This window comes from Microcaecilia unicolor, chromosome 2, assembly GCF_901765095.1.
Source record: "Microcaecilia unicolor chromosome 2, aMicUni1.1, whole genome shotgun sequence".
Taxonomy (NCBI): Eukaryota; Metazoa; Chordata; class Amphibia; order Gymnophiona; family Siphonopidae; genus Microcaecilia; species Microcaecilia unicolor.
In genome coordinates, this window is record NC_044032.1 from 47,610,371 (window position 1) to 47,635,818 (window position 25,448).

The following is a 25,448-nucleotide window of genomic DNA, read 5'->3' on the forward strand; positions in this document are numbered from 1 at the left end:
TTAGATTCAGAGTTCTCAGTCTCCACCTGCTGGAGGAGGTGCATAACCCATCAGTTAATCCCTAGACCGGCCCGGAAGGACGCTAAGGAACAGTGGGTTTCTGGAAGGCTCACAGTTTCCTCCACAAGTGCAACAGGTAGGGGAGGTATGGGCCTGGGTCCACCTGTCTGCAGTACACTTCACGCACCACTAGACTACTCCAGGGGCCTGCATGCTGCTCTAATAGACCTGGCTCTAACATCTGAGGCTGACAAGTAATGTTTTAAATCACATTTTGGGGGGGTGGGTGGGGGTTAGTGACCACTGGGGGAGTAAGGAGAGGTCATCCCTCATTCCCTCCAGTGGCCAATCTGGTCATTTAGGGCACCTCTTTTGTGCCTTATTCATTATAAAAACAGGTCTAGCTCAAAACATCTTAGTTTTAGTCTTGGACGTTTTTGTTTTGTTCTGTTAGGGCTGAAAAACGTCCAAGTGTTAGGAATGCCCAGATCCTGCCCTTAACATGTCCCTGACATACCCCCTTGTGATTTGAATGCACTTCTCACACCTTCATAGAAAAATGACTAAAAATTGCTTTTGAAAATACCAATTTGGACATTTTTGTGAGAAAAATGTCCAAAACACAGATTTGTGCCAGTTTTTGGACGTTTTTATCTTTTGAAAATTAGCTCCGTAGTAACCTAGGGAACTTTGCAAGTCTAAATGCTTTCAAAATGAGCCACATAGTCTATGTAGAATGTGCTTTCCCTCAGATTTTGATGCAAAAAGCCCAGTCAGAATCAGAAAAATTCTGGACATCAAGTCACCCAAAATCTAACCCCTGCTTGGGTGAAGAACAGATGCTGCTGTAACTGAGTTGAGCAGTAAGAGCTGTTGAACCGAGGGCAGAGTCAAGTCAGAGAAAGGAGAAAAGAAAAAAAAAAAAGCTAAAGGAAGACCAAAACCAGGCAAAGGTAGCACAAAAATAGACAAGTGCATAATAGGTGGTCTGTAGGACGTAGGAACTGAGCCAAACCGTTGCTTCTCAGACGGCATGCAGTGCCCTTGGGCCAACGATGGCCAGCGTTTGGCTTTGCTGCGTCAGGGTCGCGAATGGGATGTGTGCAGAAAACTGTGATGAAGTCTAAGATTTCTTGCCATTTGGGACCCTGACGCAGCGGCCATCGTTGGCCCAAGGGCACTGCACGCTGTCTGAGAAGCAACGGTTGGGCTCAGTTCCTGCGTCCTACAGACCACCTAGCCTTTTAAGATAAGTGCTTGTGATTTGGACTGTTTTTTGTCTCTGGACATATTTTGTTTACCCACTGAAACAAATTTTGAATATAAAAAAAATGTCTGCAGTTTTACAGTATTTATATCAGAAACTGGAAAGTTTTATGCCAATGATGAAAAACTAAGAGATCATTTAGATCTTTTCAGCTCTGTCACTCTGCTCAGATTCGAGCTCTTTGAGGCTTTTTCCTTCCTTCCCATATAAGTTATTTTTCAGTTAGTGGATTTTGGTATATAATTTGCGCAGCAGTCCCTACTCATTCAGCAATTTCAAACAACATTTCACTAATATTAAAGATACCATCAGCAGGCCAGTAAAGGGTGGGGGCTCAGCTTTCTAACCTCTTGCACAGAATGCCACATGTAAGGATTATCTCCCAGATAGTGACAGATCATATCTGTGCCACTCTGTGCAGATTGACTGACTGGAGAGCAAGGAACTCTGGAAGCTACAGTACCAAACTTGGAGGAACTGAGGTAGACAGAAGTACACAAAGGGAACATCCATCATGGATATAATAGAGCAATCTCACTTCCAGTCCCCTATGCTTCCTTGGAACAAAAGCAACAACTGGAAGGAGATCACCACCTGAGTATGGCAGAAGAGATCCCATAGCCAAAATCTGTTCTCCAGGTGATTCAGTACACTCTTGTAAGAAGGATGCATCTCTGGGGCATGAGCCCAGCAGGGAGTGTTAGGAGGGTTATTGTAGTTGGCACTGCACATAGCTAAGTGGCTGATGAGTATCACTTGGCAACTTGACTGCCTGGTGTAACCATGGTAAAACTATATAGATAGCTTAGTTCTCCTTGGCATCGTCTGAAATCCTATCCTTGTATATGTGGATACTAGTGCTAATTCACTAAAAAAAAATTTACCATTCAAATCAATTCAATCTGCTCATATGAATTGTTTTGATTTGATTCTATTCAGCTTAACTGAAATATAGGGGGCTCATAGCCTCAGACCTATGCTAATATTGTGAGAGAGTAACACAAACAGGCAGCACCAATTGAACATTCCAAACATTCAAGCAAGCATTTGCACCAGTTGTTAAACTGCACCAGCCTCTACTTCTCTAAAATGTTTATACTATCTCCACAATTGTTCAGTATTAAAAATACACCACTACCACCAAAAAGGGCCCTCTGCACGAATATAACATGTGCTAGGGTGTCCCTGTAACCATCCCCTCCGAATGATACACCAATTACGATTTATAACAAATTATACTAGTCTACCCATAAAACGTTATTCCATTATTATACTTCCTCTATGTACATCCATATGCTACATATAAGTACATAAGTATTGCCATACTGGGAAAGACCAAAGGTCCATCAAGCCCAACATCCTGTTTCCAACTGTGGCCAATCCAGTTCACAAATACCTGGCAAGATCCCAAGATACACAAGCTGGCATGTTTGAAAATACAAGTGAGATGAAATAAAAATGCTACCAGCAATAAAAAATGACGACGTGGATGCAGCAGCTCATAGGTTGTTTGCTCCGAGTGTACAGGGATGACGGCTGCATAGGGGAGGGGAAACAGATTACAAGGACTCTCCATTGGCAGTTTGGCACAGCTGCCGGTCCCACACTTTTGTTGTCACTGCCTCCTGTTCTGGGGCAGAGCCGTCAGCCTGCGCCAATAGAGACCAGCACTGAGTTAATCTTCTTGTCGTCGCTGCTGCTGAAGGAAGAGGCGGTTGCGGCTTGGATGACAGCGAGCGAGCAGGAGGGAGGAGCAGGAGGTAGCAGCAGCTTGGTGACAGTGGGAGGGAGGTGGGGAAGTCCTGAATCGGGACTCTAAATTTTTTTCTGAATCGAATCACCCAAAACGAGTCGACAAATCGATTCAAATTGTGAATTGGACAGCACTAGTGGGAACCAATGACAAAAGAAAAGTGTGTGGGGGGGGGGGGGGGGGAGGAGAGAGATTTTGAATTTAAAATTTAAACATTTAAGTAGAAGTTGAAATACAGAAACTCCAGGACAAAGTTTCTCATGAGATACTTCTGAAAAAAATTAAAGAGTCATAGGACAGGAGGTAATGTTCTGTTGTGGATTAGGAATTGGTAATTGCACAGAAAACAGAGGGTGTAGTTAAATGGCCATTGTTCTCAATGGAGGAGGGTGAATAGTGGAGTGGCTGCAAGGATCAGTACTGTGACTAGTACTATGGGAAAATTCGGTTCTTACCTTGGTAATTTTCTTTCCTTTAGTCATAGCAGATGAATCCATTACGAGTGGGTTGTGTCCATCAACCAGCAGGGGGAGATATAAAGCACTGAAAAACCATAGTGCCTTCTTGGCCAGCTAGCTCCATCTGTCTCTTCAGTATTTGAAGCTTCCAAAGCAGTGTTACACCACAAAGCACAATAACATGAACTTTCCTCACAGCGGATGAACGCCCCAAAACTGGAGCTATAATTCAAAGGAGGGAATGAACTTATCCTCCTGGAGGGAATGAACTCATCCTCCTGTAACTGAACAGAAATCCTGAAGACTGTTTTCCAACTTCTCCCAATGAGGGAACATATCTACAGGAAAAACCGAACATAAAAGTAACATAAATCACATAATGAACCACTGAGGGAGGGCTCATGGATTCATCTGCTATGACTAAAGGAAAGAAAATTACCAAGAACCTAATTTTCCCTTCCTTGTCATCAAGCAGATGAATCCATTACGAGTGGGATGTATCAAAGCAATCCCTAGATAGGGTGGGAATAAGCCACACCACGCGCCAGCACTTGTGCTCCAAAATGCGCGTCTCTCCTGGCAGCCACATCCAGCCTGTAATGTCGGGCAAACGAGAGCTTAGAAACCCAAGTAGCTGCACTACATATCACTTGAAGAGAGAGTGCTCCAGTTTCAGCCAAAGAAGAGGAAACCGCTCTTGTGGAATGTGCCTTAAAGGCTTCAGGCAGAGGCCGGCCAGATAGCAGATATGCTTCTTTGAGCCAACGGGCTATAGTGGCCTTAGACGCTGGAGACCCTCTGCGCGGACCTGACAAAAGAACAAAAAGATGGTCAGAGGTCCTGAAGGCATTTGACATGCGCAGATACTGCAACAGAGCCCTTCGCACATCCAGATGATGCAACTGCCCATAGGCTTCTGGAAACTCCTCTTTAGAAAAGGAGGGCAGGAAAATAGGCTGGTTTAGGTGAAACGCTGAAACCACCTTAGGCATGAAGGAAGGCACCGTACGTACCATTACTCCGGACTCAGAATTGCTGAAATGGGTCTCGACAGGACAGCGCCTGGAGCTCAGATACCCATCTCGCCGATGTCATGGCCACTAAAAAGACCGTCTTTAAGGTCACATCCTTCTCCGAAGCTCGCCTAAGCGGCTCGAAGGGCAAACACTGAAGGGCCTTTAAAACTAATCCCAGGTTCCAGGCGGGACACGGAGCCCGCATGGGAGGACGGAGCCGAAGCACCCCTCTAAGAAACCGTGTCACATCCGGGCAAGCAGCCAGAGAGAGGCCAGCGACCTTCCCTCGAAAACATGCTAAGGCTGCCACTTGAACACGCAGGGAATTATAGGCCAAGCCTTTTTGTAAACCATCCTGCAAAAAGTCAAGTATCGGCGAGACGGAAACACACCAAGCCTCAAATTGGCGCCAAATCCTGGCATAAGCCACGAGAAGTGGAACGCTTGTAGGCCTGTAGGAGAGTGGAAATGACTTTACTGGAAAATCCCGTCTCTCAATTGCGCCCTCTCAATAGCCAAGCCGTAAGACCAAAGCAGCAGGCGTCCTCCATGGTCACCGGGCCCTGTGACAACAGGTTTGGTACCAGAGTTAAAGGCAGGGGATCCTCTACCAGCATCCGCCGGAGGTCCACATACCACGGCCTCCTGGGCCACCGAGAGCCACCTCTCCTTGGTAGAGCCGAATCCGCAGGAGTACTCGCCCTATCAAGGGCCACGGAGGGAACACAAACAGGAGGCCCTGAGGCCAGGGTTGAGCCAAGGCATCCAACCCTGCTGGGCGAGGATCTCTCCAGCTGCTGTAGAAGCACGGGACTTTGGTATTTGTGCTCGACGCCATAAGATCCATTACGGGCTTTCCCCATTTGGCACATATCTGCAAGAATACTTCGTCTGCAAGTTCCCACTCCGCTGGGTCGATCTGATTCCTGCTCAGATAATCGGCTTGCACGTTGCTCAGACCTGCAATATGAGCTGCTGACAGAAACTGCAGATGAAGCTCGACCCAGTGGCAAATCTGCACGGCCTGCACTGCTAGTGCTATGCACTGAGTGCCTCCTTGGTGATTTATGTAGGCCACTGCTGTCGTGTTGTCCGACAGAACTCTGACAGCCAATTGTTCCAGGGTCAATTGAAAGGTCAGAAGCGCCTGGAAAATCGCTTTCAACTCCAAGCGACTGATGGACCACTCCGACTCCTCAGGTGTCCAAAGACCCTGGGCATGCCTTCCCTGGCAATGTGCACCCCAGCCCTTCAGGTTGGCATCTGTTACCACCAGGCACCAATCGGGGAGCGCTAGCGGCATTCCTCGCCGTAGCATGCTGTCTAAGAGCCACCACTCCATACTGAGCCGGGCCGCAGGGAGCCACGTGAGTCTGCATTGATAATCCTGAGATATTGGAGACCATCGTTGAAGCAGGGAACACTGCAGAGGTCTCAGGTGTGCTCTCGCCTATGGCACCACTTCCAAAGTGGCCGTCATCGACCCCAACAGCTGGACAATGTCCCAATCTCGCAGGCGAGGCATCCTCAGGAGCAGAAGGACCTGGTTCTGAAGCTTGCACCGCCTTTGCTTGAGTAGGAAGACCATACCCGAGGCTGTGTCGAACCAGACCCCCAAATATTCCAGAGATTGAGAGGGGGTCAGGTGACCTTTGGCTATATTGACGACCCAGCCCAGAGATTGCAGTACTGGACCACTCTGGCTGTAACCTGATGACTCTCTTCTGCAGAGTCTGCTCTGATGAGCCAGTCGTCTAGGTACGGGTGAACCCGGATACCCTCTCGCCTGAGAAAAGCAGCTACTACCACCATTACCTTGGAAAAGGTTCGGGGAGCTGTGGCGAGGCCAAAAGGCAAGGCCCGAAACTGGAAATGTTTTCCCATCAACGCAAAAACCTCTGGTGCGGGGGCCAAATTGGTATGCGCAAGTAAGCTTCTTTCAGGTCCAGAGACATCCAGGTTCTCTATTCGAGACCAAATTTCGTCAATATCTTCCTCAGGAGAACCAAAACTCGCAATCCGTGGGATTGCTTTCCAAGCCTGTAATACCAGAAATGACGCTCAACCACAGATTGCGAGTTTTGGTTCTCCTGAGGAAGATGTTGACGAAATGCGGTCTCGCATAGAGAACCTGGATGTGTTAACAGCATTTAAATTGACGCAGTGGTGGCATCCCCAGCAGCCTATCTCTAGCCCCTCGCCACAATCTTGAAGACATCTGAAAGAGACATTAATGTGGCAGAGAAAAAGAAAGGGCTGTAACGATGGACTTGACGTTAGCCAATTGATCTATCATTGGTTTTTAAAGCGATCATATGCAAACTCAGAAGGAGTTGGACTTTGACACACAAGTGGTTCATTATATGTTCATATGTTGAGATTATATGGTAAAATATGTACTGATGTATTGAGACATATGTTTTGTAAAAATAGGGGGTTAAAACGGATAGTATATGGATGACTTGTGTGATTGTGAGTGAATAGGGGTCTAGTTGTGAAAGAATACTGGGGTTGCTTTGTGGTACATGGTACATGTGTAGGTTGGGTATATCCTCTGAACATAATTAAATAAAAATCTTGTAGACAGCTAATCTTGTGCATTCTGTCCTCCACTGAACAGGTATTCTCTGCTGTATTGGTTCTGGCACACTCCTCAACTGAAATCCAATCCACAAACAAATGTATTATTCATAATTATGTGAGAACAAACTGATCTTCTAAATCCTGGTTCCATTCCCAACTTACATAAGTATTGCCATACTGGGACAGACCGAAGATCCATCAAGCCCAGTATCCTGTTTCCAACAGTGGCTAATCCAGGTTACAAGTACATGGCAAGACCCCAAAACAGTAAAATACATTTTATGCTGCTTATCCTAGAAATAAGCAGAGGTTTTTCCCAAAGTCCAATTTAGCAGCAGCTTATGGACTTTTCTTTTAGGAAGCTATCCAATTTTTAAACCCTGCTAAGATAATTGCTTTTACCACATTCTCTGGCAACAAATTCCAGAGTTTAATTACACATTGAGTGAAGAAATATTTTCTCCAATTCATTTTAAATTTACTACTTTCTAGCTTCATTGCGTGCCCCCTAGTCCTACACCACTCGGCTCCAGCTGCTGCATGGGCCATATTTAAGTAACACACAAAGATTTCATTGAGGCAGAAGAGGTAAACAGAGCTGTGGGTACTACTCAACTGATGTACAGAACATTTACTGCATCAGAAGATGCAGCTTGAGCAGGAACTTTAAGTGTGGTCTGACTCAACTGAACAACAAAAATCTCTCCAAGTCAGTAGAAGTGTTCTGACTTGTTACATGTAGTGTGGCCCATACCCAACTGATATTCAAATATTTCACCGTGTCAAAAGTGTCTGAGCTGTAACATAAAATGCGGCTTGACTCAACTGACAGATGTGTGACTGAGTCAAGAGATGCATTCTGACTGTAATGTGGCCCAAACTCGACAGACATTTCCCTAAGTCATGAAAAGCATGACATCAAATAAAATAATTTGGTAAGCTGAAGGACATCCACACAAATTCAGAAGCTAAGCAAAAACCAAATAGAGAGGGTCTGGATGGTGTGTGTGTGGGTGGGTGGGAGGGAGGGAGTTGAAGCCAGTTAGGTCCTCTGTTTCACCTTCCTTGAGCAGCCATCACCACCGTACACTCAAAGCAAAAGCATACAAATCCACACTATTTATTTATTGTTGGTAGCATTTTTATTTAATCTCACTTATATTTTCAAACATGCCAGCTTGTGCAGCACACGGATGTACACAGAGGAAGTATAACAACAGAATAACTTTTCATAGTTATAAATCGTAATCAGTGTGTCATTTGGAGGGGTTGGTTACAGGGACACCCTAGCATGATATATTCGTGCAGAGATTTTTTGCTCCTGGTAATGGGCCACTAAAACAGACATGTTATGAGAATCAGGTGCTCAACATTCAGAGTTTCTATCTATTTACTTATTTATAACATTTATATCCCAAATTAAACATGAATTAGCTTTAAATTAGGAACATTTAAAATCTTTTTTTTTCCTGTGCCAATATCAAAAGAAAAAGATGACATGTGGGAATTTGCCCCTTTTGGTTTTTTGTTTTTTTTAAATTTTACTTATTTGACAGTTTTTGAATTTGTTTGAAAGCTTCCCATATGTAAATATAAATATCATGAAATAAAAACTGAATATCGCCAAAACAACTTCAAAAATTATTGCTGGTAGAAACAGCACTAATATACTGCAGGAACACATTGCCCACCTTCTGCTTTCATCATTTCACCATCTCTCAGCTCTCAACCTTCAACATTTCCTTCCTTCCATTCAACCATCTTCATTCTGACTACATCTCGCCTTTGTCGCTGTCGTCATGCCTCTCCTACTATTCTCCATACTGTCTTGCTCCTTCTCCTATTCCCTGCTGGGGATAGCAATCCCAATCTTGGTCCTCCACATCAGCTCTCATCCTATTCATGCAGGTCACACAGTGATGTCTGCAATCTAATTTCTGTTCCTCTCCTTCCCCCTTCTTCCCTGTCTCTCTCAAGTGCTCTGTGGAATGCCCACTCTAACTGCAACAAACGTTCCTACATCCATGACCTCTTTATCTCTTGTATTCTCCATTTGCTTGCCCTGAAGACTCTGCTTCAGCTGCAGCCCTAGTCCTGTGTCATGGAGGTTACCTTTTCTCCCATACTCCTCGCCTGGTAGGCCCATGGAGGTGATGTTGGGCTACTTTCACCCTCCTGTAGATTTCAACCTCTTCTTCCACCTCAGTCTCAATGTTTTCTTCCTTCGAAGTCCACGCCATCCATCTATTCACTCCTCTGCATCTCCAAGTAGCAGTCATTTATCGACCCCCCTGATAAGTCCCTTTTCTTCTTTTCTCACTGACTGACGCTTGGCTTTCCTTCTTTCTTGAACCTTCATCTCCTTCCCTCATTCTTGGAGATTTTAACATTCATGCTAATGATCCCCCTGACTCTTATGTTTCTCAGTTTAACATCCTCTTTTTTTTTTTGTTACATTTGTACCCCGCGCTTTCCCACTCATGGCAGGCTCAATGCGGCTTACATGGGGCAACGGAGGGTTAAGTGACTTGCCCAGAGTCACAAGGAGCTGCCTGTGCCTGAAGTGGGAATCGAACTCAGTTCCTCAGTTCCCCAGGACCAAAGTCCACCACCCTAACCACTAGGCCACTCCTCCACTTCTTTCAATCTTCAACTGTGCTCCACTACCCCCAATCACCAGAATGGCCACTGTCTTGATCTTTTCTTCTGCAACTGCTCACTCTCCAGTTTCTGCACCTCAGCTCTTCCCCTCTCGGACCATCATCTGATAACTTTCACACTTAAACTCCCCCCCCCCCCCCCCTAGTCCCGTCTAATCTCAACCAATACATTTAGGAATCTTCAGACTATTGACCCTTCTACTCTGTCCTCCAGTGTTTAAAATTTCTTCTCAACCACTATGTTATCCAAGTCTGCCAATGAGGCTGTCTCTTCCTATACTACTACCCTCTCCTCTGCTCTGGATTCTCTCAATCCTCCCACTCCCCGTTCTGTAAGGCACACCAAACTGCAGCCTTGGCTGACCTCTAGAATCCGCTACCTATGCTCCTGTGCCCACTCTGCTGAATGCCTTTGGCTGAAATCCCGTGCCATGCTGACCTCTAAAATCCGCTACCTACATTCCTGTGCCCGCTCTGCCGAATTACTTTGGCTGAAATCCCGTGCCCATGCTGACTGCATACATTTCAAATTCGAGCTGACATCCTTCCAGTCTGCGCTCTCTCTTGTCAAACAGGACTACTACGTCCAGTTGACAAATTCTCTTGGCTCAAACCTTGTCTCTTTGCCACACTGAACTCTCTGCTCAAAATGCCTTCACCTCCAACTCCCCCATCACTTTCTCACCAGACTCTGAGTACTTTCATGATAAGGTTCACAAGATTAAACTTGAATTCTCAACCAGGTCACCTCCACCTATCCTTCCCTTAGTTCATTCTCTCAACCCGCCTTCAACCCCTGCCTCCTTTCCTACCTTTTCTGAAATCACTGAAGAGGAAACTGAACATTTTCTTTCCTCCTCGAAACTACCCGTTCCTCTGATCCTATTCCCACCCATCTACATAGCACTCTCGCTCATACTGTCATCCCTTTTATATGTCATATCCTCAATCTTTCACTTTCCACTGTGCTCGATGCCTTCAAACATGCCATTGTCACAAAACCTCCACTGAACCTACCTGTCGTTCCAACTATCGCCCCATCTCCCTCTTCCCTTAACTATTCAAGATACTTGAACGTGCTGTTCACCGCCACTGACTTGACTTTCCTTCATCTCAAGGTATTCTTGATCTACTTCAATCTGGCTTTTGCCCGCTTCATTCAACTGAAACAGCGCTTGCTAAAGTCTCCAAGGGTAAATTAGGCCTTACCTGCTAATTTGCTTTCCTTTAGTCCCTCCGGACCCGCCCAGAATGCGACTGATGGGTTGTGCACACCTTCCAGCAGGTGGAGACTGAGAAAAAAAACTGACTAGCGAGCCAATAAGTGCCCTTGTCAGCTAGAGAAAGATCCAGTAATAAAGTACCAAAGCAGAAGTAAAGCCACAGAAGAAATATATAACCTGTGCATCCAAAAACCTGAGCAGCCACCGGCACATTGCCAACATAGGGTGAGTGCCTGCAAACGTAACATGCTCCTGCATTACAGGAAGTTCAGTAAACCAGAAAACATTTTTTTTTAATACATAAACAAACCAGCAACACTATCGCATACCGAGAAAATACTGATATCTGAAGGGAGGGATCTGGGCCGGTCCGGAAAGACTAAAGGAAAGCAAATTAGCAGGCAAGGCCTAAATTTACCCTTCCTTAGCGTCCCTCCGGACCGGCCCAGAATGTGACCGATGGGAAGTAACAAAGCAGTGAAATTATGGGAGGGACCCTAGCAGCCCCGCCGATAAGACGCGCACTCCGAAAGCAACCTGTCGACGACTGAGGACATCCAGACGATAGTGCTTAGAAAAAGAATGCAAAGACGAACAGGTCGCTGCCCTACAAATGTCTTCTGGAGGCACCAGACGTTCTGCCCAAGAGGCTGCCTGACCTCTTGTAGAGTGAGCCTTAACATGTTCTAAAACAGGCTTCCCTGAAAGAAGATAAGCCGAGGCATTTCTTTAAGCCAATGAGAAATAGTGGGCTTAGAGGCCATCAACCCTGTACGCGAACGTCCAAGCAGAACCAACCGATCAGATCACCAAAAGTCTTCCGTAGGACTTGAGATAATGTTTCAACACCCGTTTGACATCCAAACACTTCAAACGCCGCTGCTCTTCTGACCCAGAGAAAGAACCTAACACAGGCAATACCACCGGCTGAGAAACATAAAACCGCGACACAATCTTGGGGAGAAAGGAAGGAACAGGCCGCAAAACCACACGATCAGAGCAGAACTCTAAGGCCGTAAGACAATCGATCCGGATGAACAACCGGACCCTGCGACAACACATCTTGCATGACCGGTAGTCTGAATGGAACATCCACTTTAAGACGCCAAAGGTTGGTGTACCACGGCCTTCAAGGCCAATCCGGTGCCACCAAAATCAGACGTCCCTTGGGATCTTTGCGACGACTGAAGAACAGAGGAAGTTTTGCATTGACGGTGGAGGTAAACAGATCCATCCTAGTAAACCCCCAACGATTGACCAGTTGCCGAAATGCCACTTTGCTTAGCGACCACTCTCCGGGATCGAGCCAGTGAGGACAGAAAATCTGCCTGAACATTTAGTACCCCTGCCACGTGAGCCGCTGATAGAGCCACTAGATGGATCTCCGCCCACTGAAGTAACTGCGACGCCTCTCGCTCCAATGGCAGGCTCCTCGTCCCTCCTTGCCGATTGATATATGCTACCACTGTGGCATTGTCCAACATCACTCGCACTGAGCGTCCAGTCAGAAGATGCAGAAACCTCTGGAGTGCCAGACGAATCGCTCTGGTCTCTAACAGGTTGATTGAGAAAAACGTCCCCTGATGAGACCAGAGACCTTGAGCAAACTGCCCCCGACAGTGAGCTTCCCAGCCCTGGAGACTGGCATCTGTCATCACCACAATCCAGCTGGACTGATCTAGAGGCATACCTTTGGTCACACTGGCCTCTCGAAGCCACCATCGAAGACTGGACTTCACTTGGAGCGAAAGTGGCAATCGTTGATGAACAGAATCCGTCTGGGACGACCATCTCGATGGGAGAGACCGCTAGAGAGTCCTCATGTGAGCTCTGGCCCACAGAACCACCTCGATTGTTGCCGCCATGGCTACCAGAACCTGAAGATAGTCCCTTGCCGACGGACACGGCAACTGCACGAAATGACGAATCTGAGTCTGCAACTTGAGGACACAGGCAGGCGGAAGAAACACACGACCTTGCTTTGTGTTGAACAGGACTCCCAGATACTCCAACGACTGAGAAGGCTGAAGATGGCTCTTCTGCACATTGACCACCCAACCTAGGGACTGCAAAAATTCTACCACCCGAGCTGTCACCTGAACACTCTCGTGGAATGACTTTGCCCGGATCAACCAATCGTCTAAGTAGGATGGACTAAAATGCCTTCCGTTCTGAGAGCCACAGCTACAACTACCATGGCCTTGATAAACATGCGAGGAGCAGTCGCAAGCCCGAAGGGAAGAGCCCAAAACTGAAAATTGTGACCCAGCACTGCAAAACGAAGAAAACGCTGATGTGGAAATAGGCTTCCGTAAGATCGAGAGAAGTGAGGAACTCCCTGGACCGAACCGATGATGGATCACAAAGTCTCCATTCGAAACGAGGGCACCTTGAGCGCTTGATTGACCGCCTTGAGGTCCAAAATAGGTCAGAAGGCGGCCTCCTTCTTGGGTACCAGGAGGGCTGTGATTTTTGTTAAAAACGGGGCTGCTGAAAAGAAGTTGTGCAGACAGGGCGATACCTCTTTAACTCTCTGAATCGGGAAGCTCCAGACCATCCCCCAGATCAAGGGTTATCCTCGGGAAGATGCTGACCTTTGGTGTCACCAAGATCTTTAACTTTTTATCTCCAATTCATCACCAAATAATAGTCTGCCTTTAAAAGGCAATTTCGCTAGATGTGACTTTGAAGCAATATCAGCCGCCCAAAGGCGTAACCAAATCCAGCGTCGTGCCGTGACCGCTAAAGAAAGCTCTTTCGCTGAAGATCGAAATAGGTCATAAAGGAGATCCGCTTTAAAAAAGCCAAACCAGGCTCTAGGGCTGGTTAAGAAATTAGAAGCTCAACAGTTCAAGATACTTTCTGGACACAAGACAGACAAGCGTGGGCAGCGAAAGAACAGCAGACTGAAGCTTGTAAGCATAAAGCCGCAATCTCGAAAGACATTTTAAGAGAAGATTCCAATTTTCTATCCTGAGGATCCATCGGAAGGGTGGTCTTCTCTGTCACTGCTGTAATTAAGGAGTCTACAGTCGGAAGACGCAAATTCACTAGTCTTCCAACAGAAGCTGGTATAGACACCCCATAGCACAAGCTACCCTAAGGCCAGAATCAGAAGTATCCCATTGAGCTGAAATGAAAATCTTCATAGCCTCATGAATATGAAAAGTTTTAGGGGCCTCTTTGTGCCAGACATAATAGACTGAGTCGCAGAAGGACCTGCCACTGAATCAGGAGACGCAATGTCCAAAATTTCAAGAGAATGAATAAGCACCAGGAGCTCTTCCTTCCTAAATAATATGGCTGCTGTGGGGTTATTCCCTTCATCTGCTGGCAATTCTCCCTCAAGAGGGTCTGTGCGCGCAGCAATTGAGGCTGCAGCCTCTGAATCATCAGAAGCGCCAGACTCTTGGAGAAATTCCAAACGGTGTCTCTTAGGAAGTGTGCTGGTGGGGGAGAAAGAGATTTTTGAGAAGCGAAGTGGCCAGAAAAACCCTGCGGGTTTGCTGCTCCTTTGATTAAAAAAAGCCTTGTGCACAGGAATAACAAATTCTGGAGAAAAAGGTAGCTGGTCTGTTAATAAAGCCCCTGCAGAATCTCCCATAGGCTCTAAAGGTAAAGAGCACGGCAGGACAACTTATTTCTGTAAGTCTAATACTGGCTGGGGAGCTGTTTGCTGGTCCAGGGAAAAAAACCTTGGCCGCAGAAGCTCACATCCCTGAAGAGACTGATTTTCCCACTGAAAGGGCCTCCAACTCTGCAGATGTATGAAGAACGCTCAGCTAATTCTGTCGGACCCCGCACACAAAATTCTCATGTCCAGGAAGCTGTTCACCGGGTCCCACACCGGGAACAGCGTTTAACAGAATCAGATGGGTTAGACATTAGCCAAGGCGGAGTAAATAAAAAAAAAAAAAAAAAGGCAGACAAACCTAAAGCTAAAAATGGCGCCAAAGAAAAAACGGTCCCCACAGAGTCACTCCCCCCCCCCCCCCCCCCCAAAAAAAAAAACGTTGATTCTTACCTCTGGTGCTTACTTCCCATTCTTAGTTTTTTTTTTTTTTTTGACAGGAGAGGAAGACAAAAACAAAAGGCAAGTTCTTCAAAGGCAACAGTGGGACTGGTGGGGGGGGGGGGGGGGAGGAAAGGGAGGGATGCGGCACCACCGGGTGTACCCAATAAACCATCTCAATCCCAAAACCAGGCTGCTACAACTCCCTGGGGAAGGGAAAGGAGCTGGTCAATTCAGAGCTGCACCATTCTGCTAGATAGAAAGAATACTGCGGTTCTGGCAGCTGCACGTGACATATTCCAAATCACTGTAGTTTTCTCTATCTCCACCTGCTGGATTGATCTGCAGGATGCTATGGCATTTCCGTTTTCACTCTACTTTACTGTTGGGATTTCTATCTGTCAAAAAAATTTGCTATAAGATTTCACGATACATAAAGTATTGCCACACTGGGACAAACCAAAGGTCCATCAAGCCCAGCATCCTGTTTCCAACAGTGGCCAATCCAGGTCACAAGTACCTGGCAAGATCCCAAAAAAGCTCAATAGATTTTATGATGCTTATCCCAGAAATAAGCAGCAGATTATCCACAAGTCAATTTAACAATGATCTATAGACTTTTCCTTTAGGAAGCCGACCAGACCTTTTTTAAACCTCACTAAGATAACCGCCTTTACCCCATTCTTGAGTTTTTCAATAATTTAAAACTTGCTAAAGTATTAAGGATTCCAGACCACACATCTTCAAAAGGGGCATCGGCTCAGGGGCATGACAAGAAGTTACATGCATGGGTTAGAGAAAACAATCAAATCACAGGCCTATCTGCCTATATAGTTAGGCACAAGAATTAAGTGTTCACACCTAAAGTTATGTGTGTAACTGCAGACTTATGTTAGTTGACCACACAACTGCCATACAGAATATGAACTAAGCAGACCATCACCCCAGCACTTACATTTCAGCAATTTTTAAGAATTTATCCCACTGCATCTACAAAAGGCTCAGCCATAGAAACTGTCAAATTTTTTAATTTTTTTTTAAGCCTGCTGCCATGAAAATATAATCTTATATATGTTTTCTTATTTGTTCGGCCCATTGATAGGCTTACCCATTAATGAGGCAGCATGGTTTCTTACTATGGATATTGAACCTTTCTATACTAAAAATTTCTCAGAAAGAGGCATTAGATACCAGTAAATGAATGTTGCTTACAAATAGAATGTTACCTCTGATTCCAGTAGAATGTTTACTTTTAGTAGAATTGGTTTGTTCCAGATTTATTTTTATTTCTAGTGGAACTTTTATCATCAAACCCAGTCTCTCTCCAGTCTATCTGTGCCATGCTTGCAAAGTACTGAATATTGAAGACTCTTTGATGACACCATTTAACAAGTTCTATTTTCTTCCTGGGAACAAAGAAATCTTTTCAGAGAGAAGCTTTGGATAATAGCAGCAATCCTCAAATCTTTGGACTTGTAAGTCCAGGAAAGAGCAACTCTTTTTTTAAGCTGTTTCCTTTTAGGGACAAAAAATATGGATCTACTCCGATGTGGCCAGATCCATGCAAGAAAGGCGTAAGCTATTTTTAGCTATGCGCCAAGAAGTTTTGTGTTTGGAGGCTAACTGTTCTCTTAGATAACTCAATAAAACGTTTAGTTTTGTGGTGTTAGATATCAGTTCCTTGTCCCTGATCAGTTGTGGGGTTTTTTAGATTTTACTTACTATTCTCCTCCATTTTTTACCTTTTCCCTCCTTTTATGATTGTGGTCTAATGTAAGAGATAATTTTGCATTTATCCTGGTTTCATGTACAATATAGACTTCCTTTTTCATGTACCTGTAAAATGAAACTGTAAACTGCTTAGGTCTAAGCAGTATATAAATACTTGAATTGAAATGTGCTTGTTCTGGCTTACAAGCTTCTTTAATCAATAAGCCTTCCTATTTTATATTTTCAAAATATTTAACAAATGTATAGAAGTATCAACTTGTGCCAGAAACAAGAAAGTAAAACAAACATAATAAAGTCACAATCAAATTTTCCAGCATGAGAAAACACAGCTATATTATGAATAGTCTGCAAACATATATTAGGACTACTAAACACCAATATTAAAAAAAAAAACATTACAGTAATCTAGCTGAGATATAGCATACACTTAAATCAAAGAATGCTCACCTGTTGCATCAAGATTATAGTGTAATGAATGAAATTGCTATAAACTATAAAATCATTTCTTGACAACAAAGGAAATCTGGTGAGGGAAAGTAAGTTCTGAATCGAGGATCCCACCCAGATATTTAAAATACTCAAAGTTAGAGAATCCAATAGTAAAGGAGTCACAAATGGATATAACTACCTATTCTCAAACTCATACAGATGCTGTTCAGATGAAATAGTCCCTAAGGCAAGCTGTAACCAAATCAGTGTAAGTGAACAGCAAGATGTCATTTGCATAGATAAATGTACTTACTCCCTGATTCTGAATGGTGTTTGCTAAAAATATATTAAAAAGGAGGCGGCAACACAGATCCTTGCAGACCACCATAAGGCAAAGAAAAAGAACAGATAAACCAAATGCCACCTGATAAGAGGGGATGCAAAATGCCTGAACCTTCAACATGACTACAAAGTTGAGAAAGACCATCTTCTCTGTTAACCTTTGAAAAATAAGCCAAAATTATTAACCAGTCCATAATGAGACCACCAAGGTTTCCAAAGACTTCTTCAAAAATAGGATGAATAACGGCCTGCTTTAGCACCCCCCACAAAAAAATACAATGCTAAAGGTAGAGTGGAGGAGTGGCCTAGTGGTTAGGGTGGTGGACTTTGGTCCTGGGGAACTGAGGAACTGAGTTCGATTCCCGGCACAGGCAGCTCCTTGTGACTCTGGGCAAGTCACTTAACCCTCCATTGCCCCATGTAAGCCGCATTGAGCCTGCCATGAGTGGGAAAGCGCGGGGTACAAATGTAACAAAAATAAAAAAGAAACAAAACCAAGGGTTGATTCTTGAGACTGTCTAGATGAGACAGGGTCCATAATGCAAGCAGTAAGCCTTGTTATAGCTAAAAGTCAAGGCTCTACAATTATTATACAATAATTGAAAAAAAGTAGCTAGAAACAACAGATTTAATAGTCACCATCCGTATCATTTGAAAATTTGTTAACCCATTATCCAATATTTACAATTGGAAAGAATATGCTCATCCATGACTGATTAAGACACAAGCAAAGAAACTCACAGATAGGATTTTTACAATAATACTAATCAGCCAATATTCAAAGTGATTCAACCAGGCAGGAGCCTCTACCGCCAAGTCAAATCTCTTATCACCAACTAAGTTGCGATATTTAGTCGCTGAATATCACCACAGAACATCAAACAAAAAAAGTGGTCAGATCAGGGGCGACGTTGGGGAGGAGCTGTGGGTTATGCGGGTGCCAGCAATAAAACACAAAAAATAAAAGCAGGAAAGGAATTCCATTTAAGTAGGCAAGAATCCATTCACTTACAAGATATAAATTTCAGACAAAAGTCAATCATAGACAGAGGACAAACACTAGGGTTAAAAGTATAGAAGGGTTCAGTGCTCCCATGCTGTAAACAGGCATAAGATTGTGTGTAACCTAGTTAGGGGAAGTGTTAAAAGCTAATTGAAAAAATGTTTTTAGTAGAGTTTTAAACAAAACTAGTGAAAGATCTGACCTGATATTAGGAGGAAGATTATTCCAAAGATTTGGAGCCAGGAGACAGTACAACTAAATCAAGAGAATGAAGGAAACCAGACAGGGGCTATAAGGAATACCAACGAAGAGAGACAAGAGAATTTACCTATATGTGACCTCTTGTATGTAAGAAGGATTTTGAACTGCATACGAAACGTTATAGTGAGCCAGTGAAGATGCACAAGGGAGTGTGATGTGACCTGACGTTTGACTTTTTTTTGCATGAAAAAAGCAAATCGAGCAGCTGTTTTGTAAGGTTTGTTATCAGCAAGCAACACGCCAAACATTGGCACGCTGTCTGTGGTAAACCCTACACCAGCTCCGAGCTGGCGTTAGGGTTTACAGACCACTGGGGAGGAATGGTGAGCACTGTCCAGCATGCATTTGCATGCTAACAGACCTCCATTCTCCCCAATGCAACAGATCCCCCCCCCCCCCCGCAGGAGCAGGAACCCTGACTCGACCCCCTAGTGACATGGGGGTTGGAGGTCCGGCGAACCTCCAGTTCCCTTGACCCCCCTCCAACACAAGTTCAGGGGGGCTGGAAATCCGGTGGGTCTCCAACCCCCCCTTAGCATCCCCTCAAATAGTCTGGTGGCCCAATGGACCGCGAGTCAACCCCCCTCCCGACCTGGTGGTCTAGCGGCCCTCTTCCCCACCCCCTACAAGGGAGAAACTGAGAAGGGCTGGGCGTCGCCATTTTTGAGGCGGCACTGATGGAAGAAGAGGGAGGCCACCTCTCTCCTCCAACAAAGATAGGGGTAGGGAAGAAGACCGCTAGACCTCCAGGTCGAGAGGGTTGACTTGCGGCCCACTGGGCCACCAGGGCTCTATTTGAGGGGATGCTAGGGGGGCTGAACTTGTGTAGGAGGGACTGGAGGTCTGCTGGACCTCCAGCCCCCGTGTCACTTGGCTTGGGGTGGGGGTACTAGGTCACCAGGGCCATGGACCTCTAGCCCGTGTTTGACAGTGGAACGAGTAGACGTGAATCATTTGTTTACTCTTTCCAAAAATACTAGGATTAGGGGGCATGCAATGAAGCTACAAAGTAGTAAATTTAATATGGATTAGAAAAACATTTTCTTCACTCAACTTGTAATTAAACTCTGGAATTCATTGCCAGAGAATGTGAAAAAGGCGGTTAGCTTAGCAGGGTTTTTAAATAGGTCTGGACGGCTTCCCAAAGCAAAAGTCCATAGACCATTATTACATTGACTTGGGGAAAATCCACTACTTATTTCTGGGATAAGCAGCATAAAATGCACTGAACTTTTTTGGGATCTTGCCAGGTATTTGTGACCTGGATTGGCCACTGTTGGAAACAGGATGCTGGGCTTGATGGACCTTCGGTCTGTCCCAGTGTGGGAATACTTACGTAGGATAAGGCACAATCCTCCTGCACTTTACCATATGATCAGATATAATAGCGTGCTTAAATTTGGATGCTATTATCTCTGATCATAGGGGTGGTAAAGCCCCACTCTGTTCCAGCCCTATTTTTAGAGTGTTGTTTGGAACTGTGCAGGTCTTTGGCCCAAGGGGCCAAATTAAAAAAAAAAAGTATTAACGATGGTTTTTGAGTGTACTTTTGTAATCCAACAAGTAGGTTTTTTTTTTTTTTTTTAAAAGGATTAAAGTTTATGGGAAGATAACCATGCAGAGACTGAGATAAGAGCATTCTGAAGGGGAGTTTAAGTCTGGAAAAATTATACAAATGTCATCTGCATAGATTTAAAAAATTGAATGTTTAAGGTCTTACAATGAAAGCTGCTAATATGCTGATAAAGATATTAAGAGAGGTGATGAGATTGAGCCATGAGGGACCCCACACAGAGAGGGATTTCAGTTGATACAGAAGTAGGTGTGTGAAGTGTAACTAACAATTAGTGAGAAATGATGTGAATCATCCCAGCATGGTACTCGCTAAACCCACATCTTGTAGGCGCCTAAGGAGGAGCGAGTGATCTACAAGTTCAAAAGCTGCGGATTGATCTAATGATACTAAAAAAGTAATGCTGCCCCCATCAAGAATAGAATGGAGCTCACTAGAAAGAGCAGTGGTAGTAGTTTGGTGCTATGACTAGACCTGAAACTCATCTGCTGAGGGTGAAGTATTGATAATTGTTCAACTCTCAGTGCTAATTGATTGAAGACAACTTTCTCAGCCATTTTAGAGATAATGCTAAGGTTGAAGTGTGATGGATTTGAGGGATCAAGGGCACAATTTTTAAGTATTGGCTTGACTAGCATTTTTCTAGGCAGAAAGAACTGATGTTAGACTTAAGGAAAGCAAGCAAAAGAAGTGGAGTAAGTCTGTGGCGTGCTGCCTTTAACCAACTGGAAGGCATGAGGTTTAAGACGACACGTGGTTAGACACATATGAGATATAGTGGCTTCGAGAGCTAACAAAGGCGGTACAGTGAAAGAGCTCCAAGTCAAGGTACAAGTGTGCAACGGATCAGGGACGGCTGTCAGAGGCAACAATCTACAAAAGCTATTAATTTTGCTTTGAAAGTGGGAAGCTAATCAATCTGCCGATGGAATGAGTTCTTTATCGGATATGGGGTTTCGAGAAATAAGGCGCCCCACATCTAACTCTTCTCCAGCACACAAGACTGTAAACCCTACTCTCCCCAATCAACCGAGATGTAGGTAGGCCTCCCTCTATCCCTGGCAGTCTTAGTGGGGGAGGTAAGGACAGGAGCAAAACCCACTCACTCCTGACCCTTGCAGCTGCCTTGACCTCTCTCAGCATTATACAAGTACCTCAAACTTCAATGAGAGGTTGCAGAAGCCAACCACAAGGGACAGGAGCAAGTAGTCTTCAATACTGCCCCCTGCCCCATTAGGGCCACCAGGGATACTGGTAGCCGGGGGGGGGGGGGGGGGGAGGGGGGAGAAGAGGACCTTGAACTGTACAACACATCATACGGGCTCTGGCTGAATATCGACCAAGAATCGCATGACTGTCTTATGCAGGCCCCAGCTGAATATCAGCCAGAACCCACATAGGCTCCAGCAGCCATCCCCAACAAATTTAGCCTCTGATATTCAGTGCCGGTGTCCAGACATGGCCCAGCACCGAATATCTGGGGCTAATCTATCTGGCAACAATCAGCGTTTAAAAATAACTAAACAAATAAACAAACGCCGACTGCCACCAGTTGAATACCGGCCGCTACATGTCTATATTACAGCAGATGTACAAGAGAGTCAAGTATGTCCATCAAGATCTAGTAGTAAATTATAGACAAGATCCTATAAACACTTATTTGTATTCTACAACATGTCAGTTGTACATGCCGTGTAATCAGAACAATGCAAAAGTTTAGGATAATTCTGTCTAACCATACTGTTTTCAGGAAACCACTGATATTTCAGCATGGAAAAAATTTAAGAGAACTTTTATCTTCTAAATTTATGGCCATAAAAGATATGATAGTTGTACCTAGTATCACTCTGACTATAGTGAGCTTCCCCTTCAAATAATTACACCTTTAAGGGTACACACAGTCATCTTTAGGCATTGACATACTAGCACATGAATAACACAAATATATGTAGATGGAATAAATGCTCTATTCAGTTGCAGGTCAATGAACACAATACCTCTTTCTTAAGAGGCTTTTGCATCTGCATCACTAATGGTTCAATGGACTAAAACCTGTTGGTACTGAATATCTTAGTTGGGATATGATTGATGTTAACCCATTGAACACATTGGGAGATCACTGGGATCAACTTTTAAATCTGCACAAGCATTACTGGATTTTTGCTTTTAGCATCGGTCTACCCTGGTGGACTGAATGAAGAAATGCCTACTACACTTTGAGCTACCACTAAAAAAGGTGTGAACTGAATTACAAAAAAAAAAGTCTGAATGAATGACTGACTGAAAACTGATTGATAGTGAATGGGCAAGAAATCTGATTTGCTAGTAATGCTGTTTGAACAGCTGGATTCTGACTGAAGCTGTCATAAGAATCAATGATGCCAGTTTTTTCTTATAGAGTAATAAGGGACAATAATGGACTAAGATTTTTTTCTGAAGCTCTGTCAGAGGATAATTTATTAAGTTTTTCCATGGTAGGGCACGAGCTCAAAACATGTCCGTGATAAGGATGGTATGCATTATATTTTTTAAAAATGAGGTTCTCCTTTGACAATTCATTTGATGTTATACCAACAATTGCAAAAACTGCAAAGAAAGTTATTTAGAAGGTACTATAGAAAAAAAATATTTTTCCTGCAATTAATGACCAGATGATGTTAAATGAGCTAATTATTTTTAAGTCTTGATATGATAGTCCCTTAGGGCTAGATTAAGTAACTGATGTCAAAATAAAAAGGTGCTGAACTTTCTGAGATTGGCACCTTTTATAGAATAGCAAATAGCACTGGGATCCGTGCTGAACTCGGGTGCAAGGAGTTACAGCATCTGAAAACAGGTATAAGTCCCAGCGCACAGGCTGAGCACAGATCTGTACTATTCTATGACACTGACCTGGCCATGCCCCTCCCTTGACCATGCACCCTTTGCAGACCCATGCAGAAACACTTAGGCGCTATTCTATAAATGGGCGTGTAAAAGCGTTTTCACTCAGATCTGCCATTTCTGCCCCATTTTAGTACTTTGCATCTGTTAGGATGCTTTTCCACGCCAAAAACTGTGCAAGAAAGTAGCGCCTAACAGCACCATATATAGAATTCACCTGTTAGTCCTAAAAAGTAATTTTCTGTGGGGATACTTGTATATACCCTTACAAAATTAAGTCTTTTTATATGCAATTTACATACACTATTTATACCCAGAATTACATTCTAAAGGAACAACATGTCATGATTTTAAACCAGTTACCTGAAAACATCTGAGGAACTGCTCTCCTAACCCTGTACCTTATAAGTTATATAGTTCAGAAAAAAAATGTAATCCAGATATACAATCCAGTAACTATGTATCAACTCCTCATCCACACTGCAAAACTTCTCAAGAAGACATCAAAAGAAATCACGTTGGCCAAGGTGTAAACTAACCATTTTACCCTAGAGACAACCCAAGGAAAACCTTCCTTTGACGACATATCTCCCTTTCATTATTTTTCCCTCAATGAATTGGGAAAGGACATATTCAAAAAGAAAACCAAAATTCACACACTTCTTTACCTTCACTATCACCCCCCCCCCCACACACACACACACACAATGTTCAGCAATATTTCCTCACACAAAAGCTATGAACCACCGTCTCCCCAACCCAAAACATCTTCCAATTACTTTTGTTAAATACAAAGTTTTACCAGAATGAACCCCCCCCCCCCCTCTCATACTTCAACTGTCCCAAAGAGGTCAAGATGTTTCAAAAACACATTTTACATAAAAATGATCACAGACAAAAAAAAAAAAAAACACAGAAAACGTGATAAAATATTGTGCTACTAAAATACTCAGTGAACAGAGAGGTATCTTGATCCAGATCATCCCACAAACTACCAAAACAACCAACAACAAAAAAAAAATACATACATACAATACATAAACACAATCGATTTCAAAAAGATACATCCATCCAGTTACAAGCGATCATTAAATACCTAATCGTTTAAAAGAAATACAAGTCCCATTTTTTACAGAATTCAGCACTTAAAAGCCTTAATTAAATAAAGCAGCGCTTCTAAGGAACCGCTTTCTGCGGACGAAAGGGGGGGGAGGGGGAACAAAAATAAACCACATTATTGGAAAGCAAAAGGAGCAGCAGAAGCCCGTACACGAAGGGAAGGGTTGGTTTGGTTACCTGGAGAAGAGCGGGTCCACCAAACCCAGCAGCGATAGAGGAAAAAGGGAGGTTAGGACGTCACCTCCGAGCAGCCCCCGGTTCACTCAGAAGCACCTCCCTCCCTGCACACGGCGGGTACAGCCGGCCGCCACCAACCATAAAGAAAACCCGCGGTCCGCTCGCGAGCACACACAGAGAGGAAGAAAGGTAGTCGGCCGCCGCTAAACAATGGAAAGCGGCAGCGAGCAATAATAAATACCAGCTACACAGCAGAACCCGACGTGGGTATCCTGAAGCCGCAGCTGTTAATACTACTGTTGCCCCGAGGGCCTCCTCGGCCGAACAAACGGGGAGAAAGAAAAAAAAAGCACAGCGAAGCCCGAATCCAACAAATAAGGCCGAGTGTACTCAAGCCTAAACTGCTGGCTGATACCACTGAACTCCACTCTCTCTCTCTCTCTCTTCTTCGCAAGACGCAAATAATAAATAAATAAACTAAGAAAACAAAGAAAATTCCGTTTCCAGCTACCGAAGAAGCGCGAGATCCAAAAAAAAAAAAAAAAGAACTCCTCCGAGACACTCTCTCTCTCGACACAGACGGAAAGGCTGGCTTAGCGCCCCACACACACACACTCTTCTGGCCAATCCCTACCTTTCAAGCATCCTGCTGCCCGCCCCTCTTCAAAGCGTATTGGCTGCTTCAGCGTTCTCTCCTTTCCCCCTATGCCAAGTCTAAGCCAGTCACCGCTAGAAGGCGGGGGACGGCTTTGCGAGCACGTCGGTACGAGGGGTGGGGGATGAGGGAGACACAAATCGTACACGCTGAATAATTTACAATCCTGCCAGTGCGAAGTCGCTATTGCCTGTCAATCCTCAATTCCCCCCCCGCCCCCGCCCAATAGGCTTTGCGCCATCGTCCCTCCCCAGCGCGTGCCTCGAGAAGGTGGGATTTTTTTTTTTTTTTTTTAGGTGACTT

At 44.4% G+C, this 25,448-nt stretch overlaps 1 protein-coding gene across 4 annotated transcripts in view; it reads right to left on the reverse strand.

Moving 5' to 3' along the window:
- The window catches only part of SMAD2 (SMAD family member 2), a 193,306-nt gene extending 168,116 nt beyond the window's left edge, over nt 1–25,190 (reverse strand). For 2 of the 4 annotated variants that reach the window (XM_030192922.1, XM_030192919.1), the window contains exon 1: nt 24,491–25,023. The gene's annotated coding sequence lies outside the window, so the exon portion shown is untranslated. Of the gene's footprint in view, nt 1–24,490; nt 25,024–25,124 lie in introns of those variants that run through there. The other 2 variants (XM_030192921.1, XM_030192920.1) reach the window with 2 other exon arrangements.
- Between the last annotated feature and the right edge of the window lie 258 nt (nt 25,191–25,448).